General features: G+C 42.8%; 1 protein-coding gene across 1 annotated transcript in view; it reads left to right on the forward strand.

Annotated features, from left to right (window-relative positions):
- Positions 1 to 589: 589 nt before the first annotated feature.
- LOC136363887 (ly6/PLAUR domain-containing protein 6-like) overlaps positions 590 to 16,302 on the forward strand; it is a 29,525-nt gene continuing 13,812 nt past the window's right edge. Inside the window, exon 1 of the mRNA XM_066323356.1 lies at positions 590 to 699. The gene's annotated coding sequence lies outside the window, so the exon portion shown is untranslated. The remainder of the gene's footprint in view (positions 700 to 16,302) is intronic.

Consider the following 16,302-nt stretch of genomic DNA (forward strand, 5'->3'; position numbering starts at 1 on the left):
AGGCTTGCTGGAAATCCAGCCTTTTTTCATAAAGTGAATAATTCCTCATTTTTTTTTTTCCTGTCCTAGACCCCGGTGAGTTTTCTGTGTTCTTTGTGTCGTGGTGTGACCTACTCAGAGAGGAGCAGAGTCCTTATCCCTCCGTGGCCATATGTTCCCAGAAATAATCGTGGTTTTCCATCAGGGCCGCTATTTGGGCTCTCCCCTGCCCACTTGGCTGAGTTTTTATAAATCTGCTGTGGAAATTTTATGGCGTTCACAAGGAGAAATGTGTGTCTGGAGGCAGGACTCCTTCCACCACCAACAATAAATAATTGTTCACCCCATAAATATCTATTTTGGACATCTGCACACCCAATAAACCCACGGCTTATCCCTTGGCACGTGTTAAAACGGGGAAAAACTCAGTATAAACGGGCGTTTGTTCATTGCCCAGTTGTGCCTACGTGATCCCAGCTCAGCCCCTTCTGCAGTGATTCCCTGTGAATCCACAATATTCCCATTTATCGGGCTGCCAGCAGTGCCAGGGCAGGGAGTTAAGACTGGGGCTGTCTCCCAAGAGATGCTGCAGATGCACTCAGCTGTGCCTCCTCCCAGGGCTTGGCTTCGCTGGAAAACTCGGGAAATCCTTGGTGGGAGCCTCAGAGTTGGGATGGATTTGGGATGATGCCGTAAAATATCCCTCCTGCTGCTCCACCGGTGTGTATTCCTGAGTAAGCTCTTCCAGGGGCTCCCTGATTTTATATCGCTAAATATTTTATATTGACTGCTAAATATTCTATATTGACTGCTAAATATATATATAAATTGCTAAATATTCTACATAATCAGCAAAATATTCTAGATGAACTGCTAAATACTCTGTATTAACTGCTAAATATTCTACATAAACAGCAAAATATTCTACATAAACTGCTGAATATTCTATATAAGTTGCTAAATATTCTATATAAACTGCTATTCTATATTAACTGCTAAATATTCTACATAAACTGCTAAATATTCTAGATAAGTTGCTAAATATTCTGTATAAACTGCTAAATATGATAGGAAAAGATGAGAGGAATTGCCTCCACTACAATTAAAATTGGATCATGCTTTCCTTTTATGTCTTTTATTCGTTTAATGCCAATTATTCCTGTATTTTATCAAATCTTAGCGTGTTCTATGTAATTTTGAGGTGTTTTTTTTGTTTTTTTTTCCAATCTCTTGCCCTACAAGTGCCTTTAATAGAATTACACCAATTCCTCTCAGGGAATTCTGCCTGCAGTTATTTCCTCTCAGCCAAGCCTGAGCTTTTGTGTGTCTCTGCTTTCATCTCCTGAGCTGCTGTGCAGACGAATTACAGCTCTCAGGCAGGTGCCCGACTCGCTGTGGGATGATCCCTGTGGATACCGCAGGGATTTGGCTGGAAAAATGGGAAAGGAAATATTTCAGCATTGGGACAGAGGTTGCAGAATTCCAGAGGTTTGTCCCCAGGTGGGAGTCGCCCTGATAAGGGATGTGCGGTACTAAAGTTTAAAAAATAAAAATTATAAATGCAGATTAACAGAAGAAATTATTGGGATTCAGGATTGGTTTGAAGGGCGGGGAATAAAATGACTCTGGCAAAGTGGGAGTCATGGAAGGAGAGTGTTTTCCTGCTGGTTTATATCCAGAAATGCTGAAGGCTGCACACTCCTAATCTTGCCTAATTTTGAGCTTATTAAATGTGGAGTTTTAAGTGCCCTGGGGCAATTAAAAAAAAAAAAGTCCTCCAAAATATCTTTTCTCAGGGAATTTCCTGAACTGCTGCTCTTTGTCCTTACTAATTAATTAATTAACTAAATTACTGATTTTATTCTCCTCACTAAATAATTGGAAATTTTTTACCTCCAGCCCATGTTCCCTTTCACTGTTATCATTCATTTATCCAGGCAGAGATTCCCAGCGGGAATCACCTCGCAGGGTGAGTCCAGTGTTTTCCAGCTCTGCTCCTGGAGTGCAGCTGGGGTGGTTTCAGCTCATTGTGCCACAAAATTCACGCTCCTGTTAAGGAAATTGGGAATTTTTGGGTCTGGCTGGTGGGAGGAAGGGCTTGACACGCTCATTTTTGGAGATTAATCACCTGTAGGATGGATTTTTAATGTCAATATTGTGTGACTGGGAGAGAGGGTGGAGTTATGCTGTAAATATATGCCACAGTCACCTGAAAATGAGGTTGGGAGGAAGGAGAAGGACAAGCAAACCAAAATATTCTTAGTTTAAAACTCCTGGATTTCTCTTTGCCAGCTCCTTTAGAGTTTAATTTATTTGTTATTCCAGATCAACAAACACAATTTTTTTTAACAAATGAAACAAGTTCCATCAGGTTACTCTCCGGATGTTATTTTTGAGGAATTGAATAAGACACTTAAAAAAAAAAAACAAAAAAAAAACAAAACACTTTAAAAATACTTACTAGATTTGTTAATAAGATAAATTTGGGCAGATGTGCATCAGCAGTGTTCCCAAAGAGCCCTGGTGGGACAGGGAACAATGGCTCTTGTCCCCAGAAGAATGGGAGCCCTTGATGGGACAGCAACATCTCCAGACCTCACTCTGTGCATCTGCTGCTCAGCTCATGGGGTCTCGTGGGGTTTTCCTGGCCTCGATCCCAAAAGGCAGCACTTTAATCCCACATCCCAAATATTGATTTAATAGGGTCTGTGCACGTGCAGTTTGTTTAGGGTCGATTTGTGTAGTTGTGTAAATGATATTTGCCAGAGCGTCCCCACGTAAGGCTTGAGGTGAATCTAAATATATGAAATAAAATGGACCATTTGAACTTTTAGATTTTACTGGTTTTTTTAGATTTTTTAAACATATTACTGTGGGTTTTTTAATATGAATTTAGGCTAATCTGTTGTGGTTTTATGTACATTTAAATACTTGATTCAGTTGAATTTATTTTTGCACCGTTTATTTTCTACCGAGCTCGTTGGTCTCGTGCACCACCAGCCTTTCCCCAACCTCCAATATTTCACCAAAGGCAGTTTGTTTTCCTGGGATTCTCACGTTCACATAACAAGATTCTAAAGCCAAACCAGTGCAGGGCTGGATCTCATGGAAATCCCGCCTGCTTTTAGGGCTCTCCTCTTTCCCAGACGTACATTTGGGGCTAAACTGCCGGGGGCAGCAGATGCCAGTCTGCAGATATTAAGAGTTAATATCTCTTGAGATGTCTTCATGCTCTTAAGGAGCTTCCAGCCCTCTCCAGGAAGATCCAAGGGGCCGGCGAGGGCGGCGCCGGAGGAGCGGGTGAGCGCGGGCTTGGGATCCATCCATAAATATCCAGTGTGGACCCTTGGGATACCCGCTGGGATTTTTTTTTTTTTTTTCAAGGAGGTTATTTGGTGGATAAGAGGTTTTTGGGGTGTCCGTGGAGGAGGAGGGGATGAGGAGAGGTTTGTGGGGAGTGGAAAGTTTGGGGATTCCTCACATGGCAAGGGAAGGTGGAGCGGCCTTGTCGTCCTCATTTTACCTCCTGTCTCTGCTGGGTGAGGAGTGTGTGTCCATCCAGAGAGAAATGAACAAAAAATGCATCTAAAATACCTGCTTTATTCATCTAAAAGATCTGTTTTATTCATTAAAATGTCTACTTTATCCATCTAAAACATCGATTTCATCCATCTCAAATATATGCTTTGTCCATCTAAAATATCTACTTTATCCATCTAAACTGTCTATTTTATCAATCTGAAATATCTATTTTATCCTTCTAAAATATCTATTTCATCCATCTAAAATACCTATATTACCCATCTAAAATATCTACTTTATCCATCTAAAATACCTATTTTATCCATCTAAAATATCTGTTCCATCCACCTAAAAATATCTATTTCATCCATCTAAACCATCTATTGGATCCATCTAAAATATCTGTTTTATCCATCTAAAATTATTTTATTTAACTATAAAACCTGTACAGAAATACAAAGGTCTCTGTATTGGTCAGGTGGCCTTCAGGGATTGAGAAGGTTTTAAAAGTTGTTTTTTCAGCTGCAGTTTCAGTGTGGAAGTTTCACTGCTATTAAGTTATTTTCAGATTGTATCTACCATGCCATGCACTGCTCAGACATTTAATAGGGCACAAACCATCTTTGGGGCATTTTACAATATTTTAAAAATTATTATCACCATTTTCCTTTTTTTTCTCCCAGATAATAGAGATTTTAAACAACTTCTCCCTTGGTTTTAGCTCTAATATTCAGGTGGGAAAAAGGTGTTTTTTCAGTGGTTTTTGTCTTAGGGAGTGTTGTTTTGGTTTTTTTCTTTTGTGGAATTGCTTTCTGGAGCAAATTGAGGCAACCAAGATGTGTTGTCAAATGAATTCATATTTACCTGCTCTGAGTTTTATATACAGTAAAATATTCCATCTGGAAGTGACATTTGCTGTTATTTGGTTTGGTGTCCAGACAACAAAGCCTTGGCTGTTTTGGAAAAATAAAAATCTTGAGCATAACCCAATTTAAGAGCAAAATCCCTGCGACATTCCTGGCTCCAAGGACACCACGAGCCCCGTGTCTGAGGACGCTGCTTTTTACAACTTTGGGTCTTATCCTGGTTTATAATTCGATTTTTTTCCACAGTTGAGACTCTTAAAGGTTTTATCTCCTCCTTTCTGTGCTGGATTTTGGCTTTTTTGGGGTTGGGTTTTTTGGTTCTAGTGGGGTACTGATGGGAGTGCAGGGGTTTTTTTGGCTGAGGAAACTGGAGGATGTTCCCATCATGGGATGTCCATTAACTTCCCAACCTTCCCTTCCTTTCCAGCCTGGCCAAACTCCCTGATGGATCCAAGGGAGAAGTTGTGTAACTTGACAAAAAAAAAAACAAAACCAAAGAAAACCTCTTTTCCCTAGGAAACCATGCTGGAAATGGGATCTGAAGGATGGAAAAGGGGGGAAAAGGGGGAAAAAGGAACACCACAGGCTGGATACAGTTTTTTTTTTTCCTTGTCTCCAGTGAAAGAGGACTGGGGGAACCATGAGGTGGGATTTGAGGTGGGAGACCCCCGTGGATGGAGCTGGGCGTTGTTTCTCCCCTCACCTTGAAAGTCTGGCGGCAGTAAAACTTTTTAGCACTTGTAATAATTGAAAAGTCCCGATTTCCTCGCTGGAATTAAATGCCTTTTAGTGGATTAGTTCGAATCGCATCCACTAAGAGCTTGATCATCTGCCAGCCCCGAGAGTTGGGCCAAAGCTTTGTAAATTAATGAGCTCAAGGTGATTAGGACAGGTTGGGTGCTTTGGGCCCTGCACCAAATTGTGCAAGGTGTGCAGCTCTGGGCGTCTGTCACTTCTTTTTCCCGTTTTCCTTTGAATTCCTTGGCTGGGAGGGGGGTTTTGGGAAGGGGATTTTCCTGGCTTGGCTGCCAAAAACATGAAGGGAATCATGTGATGCCACATGAAAATTATATTGAGGTCCCAAAAGTTGTTATAACCACACGTGTTGCTGGGATAATTCCAGTTCCAGTCTCAATCCGACGGTATTGATCTTGTATCCAGGATCAATCCACAGGATGTTTTATGGGAAGATGAAACATCTGAAACCTCTGCAGGAAGGGGTTTTTTATGTCTTGCAGCAACGTTTTTGTGTGGCTTTTATAAATGGAGAAGTGTCTCGGGACAAAATATTTTGGCACACCTTTATATCAAGTGTGAGATTTCCACAGGGTTTTGTGGATCCTGGAGCATCTTCCCCATGGATCCTTGGCTTGGAGTCAAGGAGACGACCTGAGCTTTTATAACCCAATGGGAAAGGTTGTGGGGAGGGCTTTAGCACACACTTTACCTGTAATTTCTTTTTAAAAATGTGGAAACTTGCAGTAAACCGTGGTTTTACTCAGAGGCAGGGGGGACTCTGGTGTTTCCTAAACTCTCAGGTGATGGAAAAATGAAAAGTGTGCACTGCACATCCAAATTCACTCTGGTATTCGTGGTGCCAAGGACATTTTGGTGGATTTGAGAGTGAAGGGCTCGTTCCTGAGGCTGATCCCACAGCTCCCTGCTGGTTTGCATCCTGCATCTTCAGGAAACGGGAGCAGCTCCAAACCGCTGAGTTTAGTTTTGTCCTGTTTGGTTTAAAATTCCTGATAATCAATTGTGTTCATCGGTGTCAGTGTTTGCCTTCAGTTTTTCTTTCTGATCAGTCTCCAGGGGGGAGGGTTGGAATTAGAGAATTCTCCTCCATCCAAACCATCCCATAACTCAGATTATCACTGCTTTTCCAAGGAATATTTTCCTCGCTGTCCTTCCCACGTTTCTCTGAGCACGGTTGATGTTGTTGGGCATCAGAAGCTTTCTGGAGGGAGGATTTTTTTCAGGGTGATCTGTCCTGAAAAGATTCCATGAGCTTCCAGCAGCTGTCAGCAGGATCTGGCAGGGATGTGCCAGCACTCCTGGGTCTGTCTGAGTTTTCTGCTCATTTGTTGGATTTTTCACATGATTTTTAAGGGTTTGGGGTAAGAATTTAATATCTGCTTGTTCTTTTCAAATCCAAAATCTCTGCAGCTCACCCCATGGGATAATACAGCGCTTCCTGAATTTGTTTTGGGTCTCAGGTGTGTAAAATTAAGCACTGAAAGAAAATATCACCATCTCCAGGGCTTTGGCTGCTGGAGGGGAGAGAGAAATCTGAGTCCAGCCCTTCATGGGTGGAATTTTCTGTGGCCAGTCCTGGGGATAATGAGGTGAGAATTTGGATTATCCCTCAGGTGACATCCCACTGCAGAGCTGCCTCCATCCAGCTCTGGGCCCAACATCAGAAGGTGCTGGAGAGTCCAGAGGAATCCATGGAGCTTCTCCAGGACTCTGGAGCCCCTCTGGAGCCAGGCTGGGAATGTTCCCCTGGAGAAGGGAAGGCTCCAGGCAGAGCTGGGAATGTTCCCCTGGAGAAGGGAAGGCTCCAGGCAGAGCTGGGAATGTTCCCCTGGAGAAGGGAAGGCTCCAGGCAGAGCTGGGAATGTTCCCCTGGAGAAGGGAAGGCTCCAGGCAGAGCTCAGAGCCCCTGGCAGGGCCTGAAGGGGCTCCAGGAGAGCTGCAGAGGGACTGGGGACAAGGGCTGGAGGGACAGGACACAGGGAATGGATCCCACTGCCAGAGGGCAGGGCTGCCTGGGACATTGGGGATTGGGAATTCCTGCCTGGGCTGGGATTCCCAGAGCAGCTGTGGCTGTCCCTGGATCCCTGGAAGTGCCCAAGGCCAGGATGGAGCAGCCTGGGATGGTGGGAGGTGTGTGATGGGATGATCCAAACCATTCCATGGTCACAGTTGTGTCTCCAGCTGTGGCTGGAGGCTCCATCTCCCACCTCATCCCGTGTGCTCCAGGTTTTGGGGAACGAGCCCCTCGTTGGGAATGTCTGAGCTGGAGCTTGTGGCAGGATCTCTGAGTGTCTCTGATTTAAACACAGACACATCAGCCCACAAGAGCCCACCCTGGTTTCTGCTCCGTGCGTGCAGGAGCTGATGGTGTGATAAGATGGGAGCTGCGCCTGGAGCTGGACATGGAGGTTCCTATGAACCCTCAGGGCAGCCTTGGAAAAAAATGCTCTTTTGTTCCCAGTTTTGCACAGGAAGCTCATTTTGGCTGCTTTTAATATCACTGGCAGGGAGTCAGAACTCCAGCTCCATGACCTCATATCTCTGGCACAGAGCGTGGCTTGGAGCTCCACAAACCAGCCCCTGATAATAAACGAAAATATGTGAAATATCTGCGAGTCTGTCATGACAGGATGAGGTTGTACAGCACATTTTTTAATTTCTTCCCTTCCGCTTCGAGATGAAAAATGAATTTTTCTTAGCTCTGATCAGGATTCCAGAGATGAGGAAGCCCAGGGTGGGGAAATTCTGGGTTTTGCTCTGTCTCTTCTGTAGCTGTTGGGGCTGAAAATCCCCCTGATGTCCCAGAGTGGTGCCTCCAGCTGGGCTGGGACCTGCTGATTTATCAGGGAATTGTGGCCATGAGGGGTCAATGAGCTGCCTTCCAGAAATTTAGGAAAGGATCCTAAAGCTCATCCCATTCCAGCCCCAGCCACAGGCACCTTCCACCATCCCAGGTTGCCCCAAGCTTGGCCTTGAAATTTTACTTTATTTTTTATTATTTTATTTTTGATATTTTAAAATAATTATCTACTAAAAAAAAAAAAAAAAAAAAAAAAAAAAAACCAAACCAAAACAAAAAAACACACCACAAAAAAAAAAAAAAACCAACAAAAAAAACCACACACACACCCCCCCCCAAAAAAAACCAAAACAACAAAAAAACAAAACCAAAAACAAAACCCCAAAAAAAAACCAAAAAAAACCCCCCAAAAAACCAAAAAAACCCACCAAAAAACCCCCAAAAACCTATAAAGGAAAGACTTAAGTCGTGGATCATTTTCTATTCTGAGGCAAACAATTTTCATGGCCAGGCTGGGCAAAATTTTAAGATTTAAAATGTGCTGGTGTGGAAGAAACAAATTCCCTGTGGAGGGATAAGACCTTTCCTGATCATCTGTTAATAACAGAGCAGAATGCCTGGATTACAAACACAAAACCAAACTGTTCAAGCTTCTCTTTGTTTGGTTTTTGGAGTTTTTAAATTTATTTCTCTGACATATAGACCTGGAGGAATGCTTTTGGCAATTCTGGTAAACAGAGAAAGAGCAGACACCTGAGCAGAGGTGAGAAACTGCTCCCAAATTAATTCCTGGTGCTACTCCCACTGCTGGGGGACTTTAAAGGAGCTCAGGGAGATCCTGGCTTGGTTCTGCTCACCTAATCCTGCTGCTCTGGAGCTCTTTGGTTCCCTGTCCTCTACAGAAACATGTCTTTTAAATTCACTTTTTCATTTGTGAAGGGTTTTTATGGAGAAGATGAGGCATTTGGATGGCAAAGGAGGTGCTGGACCTGCTCTGGTTGGGCTCCAGCGCTTGGGAGCTCAAATGAAATAATTCAGGAATTGTGGTGCTCAGAGCTGTGGCCTCAACTATGAGTTTGTGGGTAGGAGGGGCCAGTTTTTGGGGGGATTCCAGGTTTTCTGCAGGATCTGTGTCCTGTGGGAGCTGCTCCCACTCAGGCTTTGCAGGAGGATTCTCCTCTCCCCACTCATGGGGTTGGGATTTGGGGCCAGAGGGAGCTTTCCTGCAGATTTAAAAGAAAACAGAGCGCCTGAATCGTCTTCTCCTGGGAATTTTTTGGTTTCCACGTGGTTTTGGAGTCATTTATTTTGAAATATATCAGCAAACCTTCCTGACTTCCACTGGGCAGCCCGGCCCAGAGCCTCACCACCCTCACAGGGGAGGATTTTTTCCCAATATCCCATCCAATCCTGCTCTCTCTCAAGTTAAAGCCAAAAGCTGTGGCTGCCCCTGGAGCCCTGGAAGTGTCCAAGGCCAGTTTGGATGGAGTTTGGAGCACCCTGGGATGGTGGGAGGTGTCCCTGCCCGTGGAATGGGATGAATTTTAAGTCCCTTCCAACCCAAACATTCCATGATTTGATTCTCTGATTTTATATTATAATAGGGATTGCAATATTAAAATATAGTATAATTATAATGACACGTGCTTAGATATAACAATAAATGATAATATTTTTGTATTTAATCATTGCAAACAGCTCTGACACACTGGCACCGCCAGCTCCAGGTCTTCATTTCCAATAATGACCAATGCTGACCTCACTCCTGAGCTCCCTGGAAGTGCTCAGTGCTTGGAGTTTGCAGAAAAAAAGAAAATTTCTTTTTCTAAATATCTTTCTTCGCTTATTAGTTTGAGGTATTTGCATAATTAGACGTCATGGAAATTAAATCAGTGTTTCAGTGCCAAAAAACTCTGTCTGTTGGTGAGCCTGGTCATTGCAATTTTCAAGTAATCTATTTTTTAATCTATAATATCCTTGGAAAGGCCATCATTCCCTAAAGGAATCTTGACCAGATTGATGTTTTTCATGAGGCCTCAGTGACACATACAAAAAAAAAATTAATTAAAATAGTGACACAGAAAATAATTTGGAATTCCTTTTATCGAACCTGTTCCCATGTATCCTTTGGACTAGTGGGATTTTTTGAATTTCCAGCCCATTTTCTAGTTAGTCTGTTGGCTTTAGGGAGAAAATTTCCATCCTACTTTAATCTGGGCTGATTTAATTTGATTTTTTTTTCTTTTCTGGAATTTTCTGGTCTGGCCAGGTTGTGCTCTCTGCTCTGTCTCACATAGGCTGTGCCGATCCAGGGGCAATCCTTTGGGATTCCCAAGGTTCCTTCACCTTTCTGGAGTTGGTTTCCCAATTATTAGGGAGCTAAAAAAAAAAAAATCAATATTAATAAAATACAACCGTGTCAGCCAAGTGCTTGAGTTGGAAAACGAACCGCAAATCTTCGGTTCAAATACTTCAGGTTTAAAGGGATTTCTATTTTTAAAAAAATTTTAAAAATTTTATTTTTAAAAAAATTTAAAAAATTTAATTTAAAAAAATATTTATTTTGTCATAAATATTCTTTTGTGGTAAAATATGGAAGTGTTTTTTTCCTGCCAGGAAAAAGCAGGAGGCGGTGCCCTCGGAGGGTCGTTACTGACATTTGTTACTGTCAGCATGGAAATCGCTGGCAGGAAAAGGTGAATTTGTGAGGAATCAACAGCTGAAAATCCGTGTGTTCTCAGCATTCAGACAGGGATTCCTCCACGGGTTTTGGAGGAATTAGGATGAGAGTGGAGCTCAGAGCTAATGAAAGCCAGTAAATCACAGGGGAAATGTCAGCGGTGACACCACCCAAGTCATGGATCGTGGCCCGTGGAATTCCAGGTGATTCATGAGGGAAAACGAAGCCATGGTGAAATCAGGGGCGGCAGATTTGGAGAAGCTTTTGTGCTTTTAGCGTGTTTCTGGGGGTGAGTGTTTGAGGCAGAGGAGTCGGGGCAGGATTTTGAGGGATTCTTCATGTGAGATATCATCTCTGGGCTGGCAGACTCCTGCATCCCTGGTGCTATTCCAAACAAAACCTTGGGAAAGTGGACTCTGTAATGCCAAGGGGATGAGGCATTCAGACCTAGCAAGAGGAGATGAGGAGAGGTTTGAAGTTTAATTAGCACCAAGGAAGGGTTCGGTTTTAATTGATGCTCCACAAAAAGCTTCTGTTTTCCTCATTTGGTTGTGGGGTGAGGTGGGAAGAGATGTGGGGCCTCCAGGGCCACCCAAAGGAGAACAGGAGAGGGAATTTGGACAAAGGTTGGAGGGAACAGGACGCAGGGAATGGATTCCCACTGCCAGAGGGCAGGGCTGCCTGGGAGATTGGGAATTCCCAGATTGGCTGTGGCTGCCCCTGGATCCCTGGAAGTGCCCAAGCCCAGGTTGGATCGCCCTGGGATGGTGGAAGGTGTCCCTGCCATGGCAGGATGGTGGGATGGGATGAGCTTTAAGGTTCTCTCCAACCCAAACCAGTGTGAGATTCCATAAAAATCGTTCCAAGCTCTAGGGTTTGTCCCCATCCAGGACATCCCATTCCCTTCCCACCTCAGCTCCTGTTCCCTTTCCCTGCTGCCCTTGGGCAGTGTCCAGCCCTTTGTCCTGGCTGTGTTTACTGGGCTTCATTGCCCTGATTTTGATGTTTATTTTCATTTTTTTACTTTTATATCACCCAAACCAGGGTTGGCCATCCTTACAGGCCCTGGGCTATGGCCACGTGACCCTCAGGATTTAACTCATCAGCATTCCATGAAGATCCTCAATTATTTTCCTGCTCCTTTTTGTCTGAGCCCATTTTTAGGAAGCTTTACTCATGCCAGCACTATTCAGGCCACAAACCAGAAGTATTCTGTTTATTGTGAATAAAATATTGTTATTTTGGGAAGATTCCAGATATCCAGGCACTGTAGTTTCAGAAAAATTCATTTTTTCTATCTTTGGGCACTGCTGTTATTTGCAGTTAACCCCGAATAAACACAGCAAATAATCCATGAGTTCCAGGGAATTATTTCGGGTGGGTTGAAGCAACAATGGGATGGAAAAAAAAAAAACCGAAAAAGCCCACAAAACAAAAAAACCCACAAAAAACCCCAAACAAACAAACAAAAAACCCACCCAAAACAAAACAAAAAACAAAACAAAACAAAAAAACCAAACCCACAAGCAAAACCAACAACAACAAAAAACCCCCCCAAAAAACCAAAACAAAAAAACACCAAAAAAAACCCCCAAACCCCCCAAAAAACCAAAACCAACCCAACCACAAAAAAAACCCCTAAAAACCACCAAAATAAGAGAAAGAAACAACAACAAAAAATCATTTTCTGACATTGCTGAAAAATTAAAATATTTGGTTTTGGGTGAAATCCATGAGGATGAGGGGCCTGGTTCTCTGCTGGCAGAACTGTTGAGTAGCTTGATTTATTTTATTTATTAAATAAATATTAAATTATCTATTTACTCTTACAAAAAAAAAAAAAAAATTGTGCCTCAGCTTTCTGAGCTGCTGGCAGACAATTCTGGATCACGGGAAGATTTTCCTGTTTAGCTGTGGAATACAACAGGATTTTTCATAATATTGTGTTGTTACCCACACTTTTCATTATGTGATAAACACACTTTTCATTATGTGATAAAGTAAAGTGGATTGGCCGGGTTTATCTACAAGTGAAATATGGGAGGGGTAAAGGACTTGTATGAAAATTGAATGAAAAATTAAAGATACAAGGAAATGGGTGCTGAGGGAGTGCAATATCCCTGCTTTATTCCTAGAATTTTCTGCAGTTAATGCAATTTATAAATTGTTTCCTCCAAGCTGAACTTGGAACAGCGAAATTGTTCATTTTAGCTTCAGAAAAAACGAACTAAAATTGAAATTAATTCAGTTATTCAGAGCATTTTATCCATCTGTAAGTTGTAATGACATAAACGAAAAGGAGTGACTTCCTGCACAAGGCTAAAGAATTTTCTGTGGGAAAGCACCTGCACTGCTCAGCTTTCCAGGACTTTTATGTGATAAAAACCAGGGAGAAATCCAAAATTTCCATCTCAGGAATAACCACTGAGACCCCTCATTGTGGTGCTGGAAGTTTGAAACCATCCTGGGAGCAGTGGCTAAAATGGGGATGGGGTTTTATAGATTCCCATGGAACTGGGGATGGGTTTTATCTTAATTAGCCTGCTTTTTAATCATCAAGTTGTAAAAATAAAGGAAATAAATGTCTTTTTCTGGGAGGAAGAGCAGCAATAAATTTGCCTTGGAATTCAAATAACACTGGAAATTGTTATGGAGCAGAGGGAGGGTCTGTTTTGGGTTCTGCTGGGTTTTGTTTTTGGAAAAACAAATTAAAATCTTCATGAATTAAGGATTTATTTACTCCATGGATTAACCAGGCAGCTGAAAGTACATTAATTGGTCAGTTTTCATTTGGGTTTATTTCATAATATTTAATGACATGCAGCTTTTCTAATTTATACCAAAGAAACAACACATTAAGACTGGAGCGGGTTAACTTTGAGTAAAGCTTTTGGAGGGAAATATTTGGAATTTGGTGTCACAGGATAGAAAATACAAAACCAGATGAAATCTTGCTCTTTAAATTCGACTAATTATGGCAATTTCTGCGAAGAGATTTACAACAAAATCTGTTACAGTCCTCACAGAGCGAAGTGTGGCAGCAGAAATAATAAAATAGAACACGAAAATCATTTAGATATGGAAACCGACTCAGATAAATTTGGGTTCACACAAACATCAGCTACTTTGTCAAGATAAAAATGAGAACGAGGTACTTATCTAAAGGATCCGTGTAGGAGGCTCGGGTCGTTGGTCATTAGATTTTACGGAGATGTCGGAATTGTACAGTTGGGACTGGCCGAGCCATTCCCAATTCCCAAAATTATTTCCCTGAGGGTTGCCGTGGCATCTTCTCCGTCCAGCCTGGTTTGAGGTGTGCTCTTTGGAGCTGTGGGAAGCAGAGGGGTTGTCCTCCTAAGAGTCCTCTCCTTTTGTGGCTTCCCTGGGTTTTTGGTGCCTTGTGCCCAAGGAAATTCACGTGCGGGTCAGGAAATAAAAAAATGGGATGAACTTTGGGTGAACTGTCAGGGGAAGGGAGCCCTTCCATGGCCTCATCCAGGGCTGGAAAAACGACACATGGTGTACGTGCACATTAAAATATTTTTTGGGAAAAAATACAGCGGGAATCGGGAAAACCGGGATTCATTAATATCCCGTAATTGGGGAGCGGCGAGGGATAATAACGGCGCAATCAGTGATGGGTCAAAACACTCCTCAGAGGGGAGAAGGCCGAAATTTTGGCTGGGTTGATCACAACAAAGCCTCATTTGCTGGAGGTGACGTTGGCACAAAGCTCGTTGCGGGCGGACGCGGCTCGGTGCCTAATCTAGCATGGCAAATGTGCGAGGTGATGTCCCAGAGGAACTGTCACAAATCCCGCCGGAGAGGCATCAGGAGAGCGGGCACACAATGGTGCAGATTGATGTCTGGCTTTATTAAAGCACAGTTTGGCGCAGGAGGGACAAACTCCCTCTTTCATGTCCCCCCGTCAGCCTCTAATCAGAGAGTTTCTTATCAATACTTTTGGCGCAAAGATACTGAATGCAGAATCCCAAGGGAAGTTAAAAAAAAAAAATTCTTTTGGAGGTGCCCTTTTCACCAATTAGATTTGGGAGATGTCACTAAGCTGGGGTTTAATTTGGCCCGAGCACGCTTGGTTAATTGGGTAGAACTCATTTTTGTAATCAGGAGGGTTCGGAGCTCTGGTGCTCTGCTTTGGTCTCCCCCCAATTATTCCCTGTAACAGTCTCACAGCCAGAGACAGAATCCTGCCCTATGGGATTGTTTGGAGACTTATTTTCCCCACCATCCCAGTGACCCTCCCTTGTGATTTTTTTTACTACTTGAAATATTTGTTGCTGTAGCACAAATAAAATGCTCCAGGAGTTTACCCGGGATGACCTTGGGCTCGGCGGCTGTTCCTTTGATCCTTTAAAAATACTGAGCATCCTCCTGCTCCCAAGGTTGTCCTCATTTTCTTAATAATAAAAATAGTAAGAAATAATTATAAAAATCTAACCTTAAAAACTCATCCCATTCTGTTAAAAATGTTGTTCCTATGTACCTGCCAAGCTGAGACATGGATTAGAAAAGTGTTTTCTTGATGGGTTTCATGTCTTGGTTACAGTTTAGATAATTTTCCAGCTCTTGTCATCAACATGGAATACATTCTGGGTTTCTTTTTTTTTTATTTTCCTTGTTTCTTGGCATTGTTTTGGATGCATTTTATTTGTTCAAGCTGCAATATTCTTCCCCTTTTTCCCAGTAACTGGAATTTTAAGTAGTTTTTGCTCAGTTTAAGTAGGAAAGATGGTCCAGGATGATCCCAATCGCTGTTTCCACACAGAACAAAATTTAATTTCATGCATAGACTCTGTTCCTTGGGACTTCACTTTGATTGTCCCCCAGAGAATGTCACCACCCTGCCCTCTTCCAGTGCTGTCACCAGCCCTGGACCAGCAGCCACAGCCTCCCTGTCCTGAAATTCCTTCCCTGGGTGTTCCCCTTCCTCCTTTTGCCACGAGAGTTTCATGAGGAGGAGGAAAGCCCCGTGTGATCCGCAGAAATCTCATCCCTGCCTTGGGAAGAGGAGCCCTTTCCGCTGCCCCAGTGAAATATTTATTTAGGGAATAATTTAGCCTGTCTCCTCCCCTCGGCCACTGGAACTCGGCAACTGGGGGTTTTGCTTCTTATTAGCAGGAAAATCCCAGGATTTCTGTGTGCTCACGCCTGGTTTCCTTATCCCATCTGTGTGGAGCCGGGCTGTCTGGGGGCTCTCCAGGCACTGAGGTCAGTCTGTGCACTGAGGGGCTTCCAAAATTCCCAATCTGAGCAAAACTCTCATCTCCCACATCCCCCTGGACTTTCTGCCCTTGTTTCCTCTATTGCAAGCTGCGCAAAAACTTGGGAATAGGTCTTGAAATGATTTGTTGGATCATCCTTGTCCATTTTCCTGCTGATTCTGAGGTGTTCATGGTCACGGGTTTGACTGTTCAGTGTAATTTAAAGGAAGGAAAAGTGGTGTCCCTGCACCACATTCACAGAGTAAAATGGGTATGAATTATGTCTAACTTGGAATATTTCACCTGCTCAGCCTGACAATTAATTTGCAGAAATTGTATTTTTCTATATCATGGTCTGGGTGAATTTTAAATTCACTTTTATTCCCTTAATGCAAAATATTAAGTGTCTTAGATATTCCAATAATGCATCGGTAAATAATTTTTGGTAAATACATTTTGTGAATAAATACAAAAACG

Source organism: Sylvia atricapilla, chromosome 7 (assembly GCF_009819655.1).
Source record: "Sylvia atricapilla isolate bSylAtr1 chromosome 7, bSylAtr1.pri, whole genome shotgun sequence".
NCBI lineage: Eukaryota > Metazoa > Chordata > Aves > Passeriformes > Sylviidae > Sylvia > Sylvia atricapilla.